General features: G+C 39.7%; 1 protein-coding gene across 2 annotated transcripts in view; it reads right to left on the bottom strand.

The window, feature by feature from the left end:
- Window positions 1-5,330, bottom strand: part of LOC127562899 (uncharacterized) — a 28,739-nt gene extending 23,409 nt beyond the window's left edge. For both annotated transcript variants that reach the window (XM_051998946.1, XM_051998944.1), the window contains exon 1: window positions 5,204-5,330. The gene's annotated coding sequence lies outside the window, so the exon portion shown is untranslated. The remainder of the gene's footprint in view (window positions 1-5,203) is intronic.
- Between the last annotated feature and the right edge of the window lie 8,455 nt (window positions 5,331-13,785).

Genomic DNA, 13,785 nt, shown 5'->3' on the forward strand with positions numbered 1-13,785 from the left:
TGGGAAGGACTCATTTGATGATCTGATCAAAAGAACTTTAAGGTAAAAAATATAAAAGGAGGGAGAAGAAAAATGTCCAGATAAAACTGTGAATCTAGACACTGTAGAGGAAATAAAATCTGACAATAAAAGAATAATAGCGAAGAACATGGTCATTAATACATGAAAAAGTATTGAAAATTGTCAAGATCAATACCTATGACCTGAGATGCTTGATGTGCAGAGTATGGGTAACAAAAGAAACCTGAAATATTAAGTCAAGGAGGGAAATTCAGCATCATAGGAATCACAAAAGACTGGGAAGGATGAACTAGAATATGATAAAGGAAGGCTATAACTATAGAACCACATATTTGAGAAAAGAAATAGTGAAATCACATTTTGAGTCAAGAAAAATTACACATATAGAAAACCATAAGTATAGAAACATGCAGAACTTTTGAGTGAGGATAAAAGGAGAGAGAATAGAAGTGATTCTATTATAAGAAAATTACATTGAACTTTCAGCCAGACATAAGCCAATGTCTATTCATTTCCAGACACAGATTGCAGGTGATAGAATATGAAGTTCTGGGCTAGCTCCCTGGAGACCTCAGAATCAGCCAGAGTTAGGATAAGCAAAAGTCCTTGGTCTTTAGTGGGAGAAGTGAAGGCAATGGGCAAAATTGCCATAAGCTCTCCACCAGCCTCCCTTCTCCTCCAAAATGATTCTGGCTTATCTCACTTCATCCGCTAATCCCTCCTAAGATTATCTATATACACCAAAAGATCGAGCCAGCATGGAATACTGAGAAGGGCCATTTTTCCAAGCCTATGCTAATAGAGTTATTGTCCGATAGGTAATTAGCCTTAAGTGCTTGGTTGTCTGATTACAATACACCTATTCAGAGTTTCAGCCCTTTACAATGGAGGAAATCCCATTTGCTAAAAGCAGAGCAAGTGATAAATTCTTTAAAAAAACTTATGTGTATATATACATATATGTATATATTTTCTTATGTATGTATGTATGTGTATATATATATTATATATGCAAGCATATATACTACCTAAATAAGTTTTGTTAAATATTTTCCAATTTCATATAAATTTTTAAAAAATTATTTAAAAAATTTGAGTTTCAAATTCTCACTTTCCTTTTCATCTCTTCTCACCCCTTGAAAAGGTAAGCAATATATCAATTATGCATGTATCACCCTAAACAGATTTTCATATTAGTCATATTGCAAAAGAAAACATAAGCAAAAAATAACTAAGAAAAATAAAAGTTTTAAAAAAGTTTTAATCTGTACTCAGAGCTCAACAGTTCTCTCTCTGGTGATATAGTATTTTTTATCATGTGATTGAAATTATTTTGGATCATTGTATTGATCAGAATAGCTAAGTCATTCACAGTTGATTATCATTACAATATTGTTGTCAGTGAGTACAATGTTCTCTTGGTTCTGCTCATGTTATTTTGCAAATGATAAGTGAGATGGTTTTAGAAAAGCCTAGAAAAACTTGCATGAATTGATGCTGAGTGAAGTTTGGAGAACTAAGAGATCATTGTATAGAGTAACAACAAGATTAAGATTAAATAACAACATCAACTGTGATGGACTTGGCTCTTTCAACAATGCGATGATGCAAAGCAATTCAAATAGTCTTGGGATGGAAAGTGTCATCTCCATCCAGAGAGAAAACTATGGAAACTGAATGTAGATCAAAGCATAGTATTTTCTCCTTTTTGTTGTTTTTGTCATTTGCTTTTTTTCCCTTTCTCATAATTAAAAATTTTCTCTTTTGATCTGATTTTACTTGCACAGCAAGACAAAATATTGAAATATGTTTAGAAGGACTGACATGTTTAATCTATATCAGATTGTTTGATGTCTTGAGGGGGGATTGGAGAGGGAAGGAGAAAAATTTGGAGCACAAGGTTGAAAATTATCTTTGCATGTATTAGGAAAAATAAAATACTATTAAAAATAAAACAAATAGGTCCTTGATGAATTCTTGACTTGCCTTTTGGACAATATAATCTTTCAGAAGGTAGAAGAAATGATAATGGGACTGCTATGGATTTAATTAGAATTAACAGAGTGGGAGAGGATTGGTTGATGGAGTGATTAAGAGAGGAACACTGAGAGAAAGTGAACATATATATTATCCTAGGTTTTATGATGATCTTTCTAATGCTCCTAATTACATATTATTGTTGTTTGACTCTACATAACTCCACTGTTCAAAGGCATTTTGTGCTTCTTCTTGACTACTGAAAAAGTTCAAATTACTTACTCTGGCATCCAGGACCACCAAATTTCAATCTGTAATTTTAATCTGATATAGCATATTGTTTCCGCTAAAATGCTAAGCCTCACTTGTACATTGTTTAGGCAATTGTTTCTGTCCAAAAACTCTGATGGTCTTTTCCTCCCAGACTGATTTTTTTGTGAAGGCAAACTAGGAAGTCTTTTGCCTCAATTCTTACCTAATCTTTAATCACTGAATAGGTAGACAAACTAAGATCTGGAAAAAGACTTAACTTTAAAAAAGCTAAGGTCTATTACTGTATCCTGGGCCATCTGTAGTCATCCTGACCTATGTCTTACCACTGAACTCCAATGACTGCAGGAAAGACTGGGGCTGATGACTTTACACAGCCCCATCTCACTTAAATCCAGTTCACCTGTAACTCTGTCTCACTTAAATCCAGTTCACTTGCAAGTCAAGACATCATCTTCCTGATGTCAACGATTCTCCTTGAGAAAGAAGGACAAACACAGTACTCTATAGCTAAAATAGCTAATTAGCTGTTCCTTGATTATGCTGAGTGCTCTGAATTCTGCCACTTTGATTGTGACATTCTCAACATTTAGTATGTCTTCCACTTGACTCAGCAATGGCTGAAATTCAATTTGCCCTTCATGGGCAAATACCACACACCTTCCCATTATCCCTATCAAATCTTTCTAGATTGCTCCCAGCCAATAGTGACTTCTCTCTGAATTGAATTCATATTCCTTTCTGAATTTAACATTTTTACTATTATTATTTTTAGGCAATCAAATATGACTGTCCTTCATATACTCTATTCAAAGGGCTTTACTCAGTTCCACAAGACAAAAGGTTAAAGGGCACTTTATAATCCAGAAGGGCACTGAACCCATCTCACCCACTCTTCCAAGGAGGTAGAGATGCTGCTATTCCTAGTTTACTTTTGGTTCCCGGATCTCTGTAAAGAGCTGAAAGAACTTTTGTGGCTCCTTTCTGTAATGTGTCTGCTTATTAGTATGGTGCTGCTTCTTGTGCCTACCCCATTGAATCCTAGAAATCTATGATGCTTCAGTCTCATTGAGATGTCCTAGGTGACTGCCTGTAATTTCCTCTACAAATCTGTCTTTTTTTAGTAGCATTTATCTTTCTTTTCCAAAGGACATTTATACAATTAAATTGTAAATAGAATATATGTATGTGCTTCTGGTGACCCTTGACAGGGATCCTACATTATTGCTTGATTTCATGGTATTAAAACCAAATTTTGCTGTTACAATTATTCAGGTGAACCACTGAGAGAAATCAATGTTGATTCTTTCTTAGCATTTCTATCAGCCTATAAAAACCATTATTGATAAATAATGCACAGTATCTCACATTATCACCTGTACTAGATTGCAAAACTCCTTGAATGAAGGTCTATGTTTTATTTATCTTTCTATTATTCCCAGTTCCGTGTACATTGTATTGCACAAAGCAGAATTTAATAAGTTTACTGGAATGAATAAAGGAATGAATGACACAAAAATGAAAGATGAATCTGGCCAAATTCTAGATTTTAGGAAGGCAGAACTAAAAAGTGTCTAGAGAAAGACTGGCATATGGCTAGATACTCTCTAAGAGAAAAGAGTTCAAGAGGAAAGGAAAAATATCAAGAAAGAGATATTATAATCACAAATGATCCAAATAAACTAGACAAAGATACAGAAGAAATGAATATTTGATTTTTTTCTAAAGACAAGAAAGTGGGAAAGTTAACTTATTCAATGAGACAATCAGGATTCCTCAACAAACTAGCTAGAATAATGGTCCAAGTTGAAAAAAAAAAAAAAAACAAAATTTAACAAACATAAATAAGAATGTGAGTTAATAGGGCTTAGTGACTAGAGGGCCATAGTCACAATTAGGAAGACCAAGGTTCAAACTCCACCTCTAACACATATTAGCTCACTTCACTTCCAAATATTCTAGATAATTCTCTAATTCTCGATAATTCTCAGAAAGTTCTTGTTCTGTATACACAGAGGAAATTTCCTTGGTTAGCATTCTCTATGCCAATTAAATCACAGATATGGATCAAAATTTTGAATTATTTTACTTGTCTTAAAAATATAAGCAAATAAAAACATCTCTATAAATATAAAATAGCAGAGGCTAAATAAGAAAGTGTTACATGAAAAAAAGATCTGGGGATTTTAATTGGCTGAAGAGTCAATATAAGTCAATAGTGTGATATAGTGGCCAAAATATACCAAACAAATTACAAACAAAAAACTTAATGTAATTTTGAATTATATTAATAGAAACATAATGCTCAAATGAAGGATGGTTATTAATTACTCTACACTTTTAGGGTATGGGTTCTGTTCCAGGTACTTTAATAGCAAGTAGGAGCTGTAGTGGAAAGAAGGTTGCATTTGGAGTCAGAAGCATACCTGCATTCAAATATGGCTTCAGATACTGGTACTAGTTGTGTGACCCTGTCAATTGACTTGACCTCTATTAGTCTCAAATTTCCTCTTATATAATTTATGATAATAATAACACCTATCTCATAAGACAAGATTAAATAAAATAATATATGGAAAGTGTGCTGCAAACCTTAAGGCTCCTTAGTAACAATCATTATGTTTTAAGAGGAATATTGACAAACTAGAATATATTCAGATAAAGACAACCAACATGGTAAATGAGGGACCTGGGATACTTAACCTTTAAGAAGAGAAAGATTGGAAAAAGAGTGGGTGGGATATGATAGTTATTCTCAAATATTCGAAGAGATATTGTGTGTAATTAGATTGTAATGTGATTAGATTGATTCTATGAGGGTCTAGAGGGAGAAATTCAAATTAATAGACAGCTACTTCAAGGAGGAAGATTTTTGCTTGATATAAAGAAAGTAACAGTAAAAGCAACCTGACAATGGAATGTTTGGGCTTCCTACCTCAGTATGGCTAAGGCTGGCTCAGTATGGAGTGAGTTCCCAGTCTCTGGAGGCGATCAGAGGCTAGACAATCATTTACTAGCGATATTTTAGAAGGGATTAATGCATCTCCCTGGGGGTTTGTGAAGTTAAGTTCTCTTTCAATACTAGAATTCCGTTTCCTGGGATTCTATGACACCAGTGATATTGTCACAATACCATAAAGTGCCATGATATGATGGGGAAAGAATTCCTTAAGGGAGGGATAGTTTCCTAACACTTTAGGGGCTTCCAAATATTTTGAGGGATATTGTAAAATTCTTCCTAAATCTTCCAATCAAAAAGGAGATGTTTTCTTTAATTCACAAAGAAGTTTGTATATTGTGAGACTTGGAGATGGGGTGGGGAGAAAAAGAATGGGGGGAAAAGAGGAAGGGAGGAAGAAGAGAAGGAGAGAAGAAGGGAGGAAAGGAAAGAGGAAGAGAGAGAGGAAAGAAGAGAGCAAGAGAAGAGAGAGAGACAGAGTCATAAAATCAAGCATGTAAAAATCTAATAAATTTGGAAATCATGTTTCAAGACTTTTTGTAATGGAAAGCTTACAATGAACTAACCAGGAAGATCATGATGAAATGTGTTGGAGAGAGAAATTTGCTTTTGGGGACATGTGAGTGATAAAGATAGAAGGGGAGGTCAGCTGAGTTTCAGCTTCTCCAATTCATCCTCATATGGAGATCTGTCACTATTCCTGCCTCTTGTCTGAAAATCCTGGTCAATCAGTTTGTGTTCCTAGAGCAAAGAACCACTCAAGTGCATCTTAGCTTTACTCCTTGAGCATATTTTTAGAGAATCAGGGGCCAAAGATTCTAGGCCTGAGGATCTAGAAACCTAGTCCATTTATGCTGGACAGAGCAACATTTCCAGCACAGAATAGTAAATGGGATTTTAGAACTGAGATCAAGGCATTCTGGCCCCCAAGATAAAAATTCCAGATTCTCAGGCTCCAAAACTTTCAACAATTTTCTGAAGTGCTTTCCAAGCTAATTTGGTGATGAAAACATTTAGGGTTTTGAAATTTAATCACGGAATCCATAAAGTCTGGCCCAAGAAATGGCTTAAACTGGGAACAAGGTAGACCAAGGAATTTGGGGAGTAAAATAGAGGAAATTAAGCTTACTTCTATGATGAAAAGTATAATAAATAATTTTTATAATATACATTTTCATATTTAAAATGAATATATCATTTAATAAAATTTTATATTTCAATTTTAATATTTAAAAAGTTATTTCATATTTTAGAATATTAGCATTAAAGAAGTTCTTACTGAATTATTATTTATGATCAGCAGAATATTAGAGCCCTCCAAGAGAGTGTGGGCATCATTAATCTACTAGTTATTTCTATCCATTTTTTTTCACACTGGGCTAAATAAGAGCTGAGGAGGCTAGCTTGGTCATCTCTTGATCATTACAGCCTTGGAAGTTTCCTTGGATGACCTTAAAATTTCAACCTTTTAGTGGTTAAGTTTGTTACCTTTTTTGAAGAGTGATGAAAAAGAGTTTCTTTTCCCACCAAACTGGGAATGATTTCCTTGTTAGAATTGTCATACTTTATGATGGGAACTTTAAAAGAGACCTGGAGAGGAAGAAGTCAGTCAGAATTTGTTATACTGAATAATAACAATAGCTCCTACTCCTGATTTCTTTTGAAGCTTACAAAGTGATTCCTTCCCAGCCATTTTGTGAGGTAGGTAATGAAAGATGAGAAACCGAGCCTAGGAGAGACTGAGTGGTAGGGCCATTTCCTAAAAAGGCTGAAAATGGATCTCAGACCCCTCTGACCTCCAACACAAGTGTTCTGTGTCACTGGTCTTTCTCTTCCCATTACTCAATAAACTCTATTAAACCCCTGTGTCCCCAGGTTTGGATTTGATCCAAACCCTCTGTTTCATGTTCAAAGGCTTCATAATCAGCCCTCCCAACCCTACCCACTCCCTTTCTTACACCTTACTCCTCATTGGTACTCAGTGACACTGGACTCCTGGCTGTTCCGGGCCCTCCATGCCCTCTCCTTCTTCATCTCTTCTTTTGACTTTCATTGCTTCCTTAAAAGTCCCAACTAAACTCTCATACTCCTTAAGAAGGCCCTCCCAGCCCCTCTTAATTCGAGTACCTTCTCTGTTAAGTTTTTTTTCATCATGCATGTCCATGTTTGTACATATTTGTTTGCTTATCATAATCTAATGATGATCTCCTTTTGCCTCTTTTTTTATTCTTAGGACTTAGTATGCTGCCTGGCACTTAGAAGGTGCTTTGTAAAAGTTTGCTGATTTGCCAACAAACTCACTAGTCTAATATTAGATTAAAATCATAACTCTCATCAAGGTAACTTTATTACATTGTAATCACCAAAAAAAGTGGTCTTGACTTCAAATAAGTCATTTACCACCTCTGGTCTCAGGTTCCTTACCTGTAAAAGGGCAAAGTTAGACTATATGACATGTAAGATACCTATTTGCCCTTAGTTTCCAATTCTTGGCCACTATATTTTCATACAAATAGAATATATAGTTTTATATCTATATTCCTTTTTCTTGCATTTATTGGGTATATGGATCTAGTAGCACTATCACTGGATCAAAAGGCATGCACAGTTTAGTAGCTTTGGGGGCACAATTCCAAACTACTTTCCAGAAAAACTAGACTAATTCACAGCTGCACCAACCGTCCATTAGTATATGTTTTCCCACAGCCCATCAACGTTTACCGTTTCCTTTTATTTGGGGCCAACTAGACAATTTGATTGCTTAATTTGCTTTTTTCCTATTAGTGACAGTATTTTTTTCATGTGGCTATTGATTGAGAGCTTAGATTTCTACTTCTGAAAACTGCCCATTTGTAGATCCCTGGGATTATTTATTAATTGGAGTATAGCTCCATTTCTAAAGTCCCTCCCAGGCTTAATATTTGACCATGTACACAGTCTTCACAATATATTATCAAGGATCAAATGTCAAAATTCATGGAAAATGCTTTGCCAACCTCATAACTTCATCCATACCTTGATAAATTATTACTAGCACTACTCCAATCTCAGTGCCTGGTTTCGGATGCCCTTCCTCATTTAGTAAGAAGTAGGTCTAGAATCCATTATTGTCCATATGGGATGGAAGTTTGGTACAGGGGAAGGCTGCGGACCAGGGTGCAAATGAGTCCATTGCTTGCTACAAGAGGGGACCTTAAAACTTGATTTTCTTTTCATTTTCATTATTTAACAACAGTATGAATGTTTTGTTTTGGTTAATCATGACTTTTAAATACTTAAAAACATTCTCAACAGAGACCCCCGAAGAGAGGTCCATGGCAAATCTTAAGCAAAAACTCCCTCCTCACCTGATTCCTGCCTTCTAGGCTCCGCTGAACCCCCAGATCCACAGAAAACCTTTCCCTGTCTGCTTTTTAGCGCTCGCGTCTTTCCTCTGACGTCACTTTTCATTGATAATATGCGTGTACTTGGTAGGGTATGGTGCCCATACTGTTGAGGTCTAGATTTGGGGTACCTAAATGAAATTAGGGTTAAGGTCTAGTGGCAGGTTTGGGGTACAGATTCGACGCAAGGGGGTCTAGTAGCGGCGGGAGTTCCCAATAAAAGCATTTATTGGCCCAGAGAGCTAGACTGATAAAAGAGGTTTATTATTAGATAAGCAAAGTTAAAGTATAGGCGAAGGTAAAGATAAGGAGGGCACTGGACAGAGGGTCCTCACATGGTAGCCATGTTTGGAATCTCTGCAAAGAGGGGTTCCCAGCATGGCCTTTTTATAATAGGAGACTTAGCTTGAGGGGCTTTCGGGTGTAGCCCCAAAGTTGGCTCATATCCGGGTGGGGCTGGGAACAGATCAGATCTTCTATTGGAATTCAAAGGGACCAGGATTTGTGAGTTAAAGGGCAATTTACATTATTAACTAGGAGAGGATGGGAATCTAGAAAGCAAGCTTTCCCGCATCATTCCCCCCTCAAGCAATTGGAACTTAAATTCATTTAAGGAAAAAGAAATAGGGCAAAGTCTCATATTGAGATAGAATTGAAGATTTTCTCCTTCCAGGATTTTCCAAGTTCAGGGGTCCCCTCTTCATCCCCCCCCTCAAGCAGTCACCTCCAAAGGCATGTGGGAAAAGGGGCGCCGATCTCCTCTTAACTGCTTCGAGCTGGAAAGGGTCGTAGAGATTTGGGGTTTCATGCCAGGAGGTGAGGCATGAGGTGTGGGGTTTGGGGATGGCAGTAGGGCATCTAAGGGATGTGTATCCCGGTCAGTTATTCCCAGTCAGTTGTCCCATGTTCTCCAGGCTGAAGGGCGGTTGAGAGTCCAAAGGTTGAAGCCCAGATCTCGGGAGCAGGTTAAAACTGGGGTATCATCCAGGGTGGAGATGACGACAGCAGGAGATGCATCAGGTCCCTTCTGTGGGCTGCCTGTAAAATACTGATGGCCCATCTAACAAGGAGAAGTAGGAGAAAATGCTGGGAGCAAAAGATTATTTGTCTATAGTAAAAAGTGTTAAGTAGCCTCGAATTTAGCCCTTTCACTCTTAATTTCCAGGAAATAAGCTAATTTCTCCTGGTGTTGGTCCAGGGTGTAGACTAAGAAGTCAGGGGAAAACTGGAGGACTATATGTCTAATTAAGATAAGAATGCAATTTAAGCTCTTAGAAGTCTTTTAACTGTGCTGCCTTTCTTTAAAAAGAGTTGGTTCCTCAATAAGAAAAGATCCTAAGCCTTCCCCCCACTTTCCCCACTCTTATGGGGGAGGGGTGGAAGGGGTCAGAGGGAGTGCAAAGTATCTCAGCACTGCCAACCCAGCTTACGGGGCCCCTGAGGTATTGGGACTGTCCTGGGATAAAAAGGGAAACAGGGCCAACCCCAATTCCCTACCGGGGAGCAGGACTGGAGGCCAATTCAGCCCCTGTGGTGTGACGCAGTTTCTCCATTGTTCCTCCTGCTCGAACTCAGGACAGAGACTGGGGTCTCCTCGGACAGTTTCCAGGGCACCTTCGGGCCTAAGTCTGGGAGAGATTTGTATTAAACGGCGCTTCCGCTCCAAATGTTTTTTCAGGAGACAGAAGTTGCCCTGAGAAAAGAGCTCAGTGTCTCAGGTTTAGAGTTAAAGGGAAACCAACAGGTGTTAGCAGCAGAGTGGAAGAAACATTGAGGTTTGGACCCCGAAAAAGTTGAGATGGTGGGTGGGTCCTAGGTTTCACTAGGTTGAGTCTTTCAGCTTTTAAAGAGACAACCGTGCTGGGTGTGTTTTGGCTCGACGCTTTTGCCTGAGGGCATAATCAGTCCCAGGATTAGAAAGAAAAAAACTTAAAGGATGGACGTGTCCAGAGAGATTGGGAATTCAGCTAATCTATTCAGAGTTCAGGTGTTGAGAATGAGGCATTTTTCTCAAGCCCAGTGTTTGTCTCTGCATTAAGAGGCAGCTTAAAATCTCCATAGGGATGGGGTGTGGACAGGTAAAAACTTTTATTCTTCCAAATCCTTGCAGCCTCCCTCGTATCTTAGAGATAGAGCCGACAAAAGAAGGCCTTTTGTCAATCTGCAGCAATTCCTAAAGAATTGTGCCAGAGCTTAGAGCTCCCAACGACGACCCAAGCCCGATCCGAGGCCTTTGGGTGTCCACTGCAAGATAAGGAAAGAAAAAAAGTCTTTTACCTTGTCCAGAGTTAAGAAAGCTAATTCATGGCAAAACCCGAAAACTTTCGCATTCTATAACGTAACCTTCCTAGACGTCTCTAGAAGGTGTCACAAAGGGCCCTCCCAGAGGACCGTTTGCCAAAAAAACCCCCAGGATTTCGACCTCACAGCATCCTATGAGCGACAAATCCCCCCAAGACTGCAAGAGTCTCCCAGCGAGCTCAAATTAGCCCGGGCATTTGAGCCGCCCCCGTTATAGAAGCATGACATGGTGGGTTTGCCTCAGTGGAAACCTCCTAAGAGGGCCACCAACATTGAGGGCAAGGTAGAAGGAGAGATGTGGTAGGGGTGGGCGTGTTCTCCTTTCAACAGCTCCTCTCTTAACACTAGACAGTCTGCATATTCTATAGCCCTGGGCTCCTGGAGCAGCAAGTCAGGGGCCTAGCCCTGCCTTCCATCAACACACAGTGTAAAAGGCTCTAGGCCTAAGCCTATTCAGGGCGATGTGATTCCCAGCTTTCTCAAAAGGCAAGGTGGGAGCAGCCCCAAGTACTTGGGCGAAGTAAACCTTTAGATAAAGGAACTCTAGCCTCAGGAAGTAAAAAGCTTAGCAGCAGCCATAGTGTGGCCACAAATTACAATAGCTACTTAAGGCAGTTTTACTTCTGGTCTATGCAGTCACACCTGAACTCAAAACTCCCAGCAAATATTAGCTGCAGTCCCAAAGGATTTTATCTTCTACATTTATCATTAATCAAGGACTTCAGATGAATCTAGTTCTCAAGAATCACAGTAAAGGGTTTACAACTTATACAGCTATCTTTCTTAACATTACACAGATCTTGAAGTTCACAAGTAACTGAACCAAATTTCATATAACTTATAATTGCCCAACAGAGATGACAAATTTTAAGGCATAACTCAGTTACAAATTACCCAATACCTCTAGAAAACACACCATCTAAGTAGGAAGGTAAACTGTCCCATCTTAGTCCCTCAGCATCTCAAAGAATGGGGAGGGAAAACAGGGAACAAGTCTAGAGAACATAGAAAAGCACAAGGGAAAGACAGACTTCTTTCCTAAAGGTATTCACCAAATTCTTAAATGGCTTCAGTTTCTCCCATTAACTCATTTCTTGCTGCAGTCAAGGAATGAGGGGAGAAAAGAAATAAAAAGCCATCTTTTAAAGAATTTAATTTGCCTTGACCTAAAATTTTATTCCCCAGCCATCATTCCAAAGGTCTTTCTTGAAGCTGCAACCTGGCCAGGGTTGGAGCCCAGGAAAAAACCCTTTGTTGGCAGGGACATAGAACGCCAATCCAGAAAAGAATAGAACCAGAACCGAGTGTACTAAGAGCAAAAGGTTTTAGGACTAAGAAAATTAGGAGCAAACGAGTTCCCACCTGTAGGGTAAGGTAGGAAAGTGTGAGACAGACCTAGCCTGGCTTACCTAGGTTATCTCTCCACAAGCAGCTAAGAAAGTTTTAAGTAGTGCCCTGAGGCTAAGAAAAAAACCGAGAGCAGTTTAAAATCCCGTCTTTGTAGACAGCCTTGTGAGCATGCGAAAGCGTAATTCTGAGGCTTCTACAGACGCAGGATGACCAAATCAGGGAAACTGAGTCCCGTATAAATGTATAGGACGAGCACACTTCCTGAGGGCTGGAAGCTGCGGCTTTAAGAGCCAGGTAAAGGTATGGAAGGGGCGCGGCCCACTTGTCCAAATTGCTAGCAAACTTCTATTTTAAAAGTTGGTGACAACCTTTCCGGAGATTTGAGAAGATTTAAATTGAGTCCCCAATCTCCTCACTGTACAGTAATCCCAAGGAGGGGACAGAATAGGAGCATTTAAACGGCAGGTTGCCAAGCCACATGGGAGAGGTCCGAACCAGGCCCCGAGTTCTACACTCCCCACTCCATGGAAGGGGGAGGAAAGGCCAGAACGAGGGTGGGGGAGGAGGAGATGCCATCTTACCCAGCGCAGTGCGTCTTGAATGGCGAGGGCTCCTCTAGCGATTCCACGCTGGAACTTGAAGGCAGGGCAGCTCATCTAAGCCCCCAAATCTTGCTGGGAGAGCAAAACCTGAAGGGAAGACCACTTACCCCTGTCCAGGGAGTAGCTGCCGTGGGCAGAGACATTCTCTAAACTCACCCCAATTCAGTGACCTTTCTCCTCATGGCTACAGCCTGACCATTAGAGACTCCATTGCACTTAACAGTGGCGTGGGAGAAGGGCTCAAACACAGCTCCTCTTATGTTTCTCCGGCTATCTCCCCAGAACAGAGCAAAGAGAGCGCTGGCCTGGGACCCCCGAGAGGGGTGGGGTCCCCAGAACAGCCACCTGATGGTGTTAAAGAGACACTTCCTCTCGTGTCTCAGCAGTTCCTGCTGGAGAGCAGGACTATCTGGTGACGGGGAAAAAAGATTAGAAATGCATTGAGATGCAAAGGAAGGGCCTTTCTCTCTCCAAAGGATTTGGTCAGTGGGAGTTTCTTCAAGCAAAGCATCTGCTCCAGGAAAGACTTTAGAGGCAGGGGAGTGTCTAGATCAAAACAGAAGCCTTTTCACCTGAAATGGAAGTTGAGTGAGACGGAACACAGATATTCTCCCCACTACCTTTAGAGATAGAGTGAGACCAAAGAAAGAACGCAGATTCTTCCAGGAAGAATACTGCCTGAACAGCTCAAAACCCGGATTGGTTCTGAGTGCCCCGAAAAGGTCGGGGTCCAGTTTGATCCCTAAATTATCTAGCTTCCGGTGTTCCCGGTCAGGGAACCAAATGTTGAGGTCTAGCTTTGGGGTACCTAAATGAAATTAGGGTTAAGGTCTAGTGGAAGGTTTGGGGTACAGATTCGACATAAGGGGGTCTAGTAGCGGCGCGAGTTTCCAATAAAAGCATTTATTGGCCCGGAGAGCTA

This window comes from Antechinus flavipes, chromosome 4 (assembly GCF_016432865.1).
Source record: "Antechinus flavipes isolate AdamAnt ecotype Samford, QLD, Australia chromosome 4, AdamAnt_v2, whole genome shotgun sequence".
In the NCBI taxonomy this organism is placed as follows: Eukaryota; Metazoa; Chordata; class Mammalia; order Dasyuromorphia; family Dasyuridae; genus Antechinus; species Antechinus flavipes.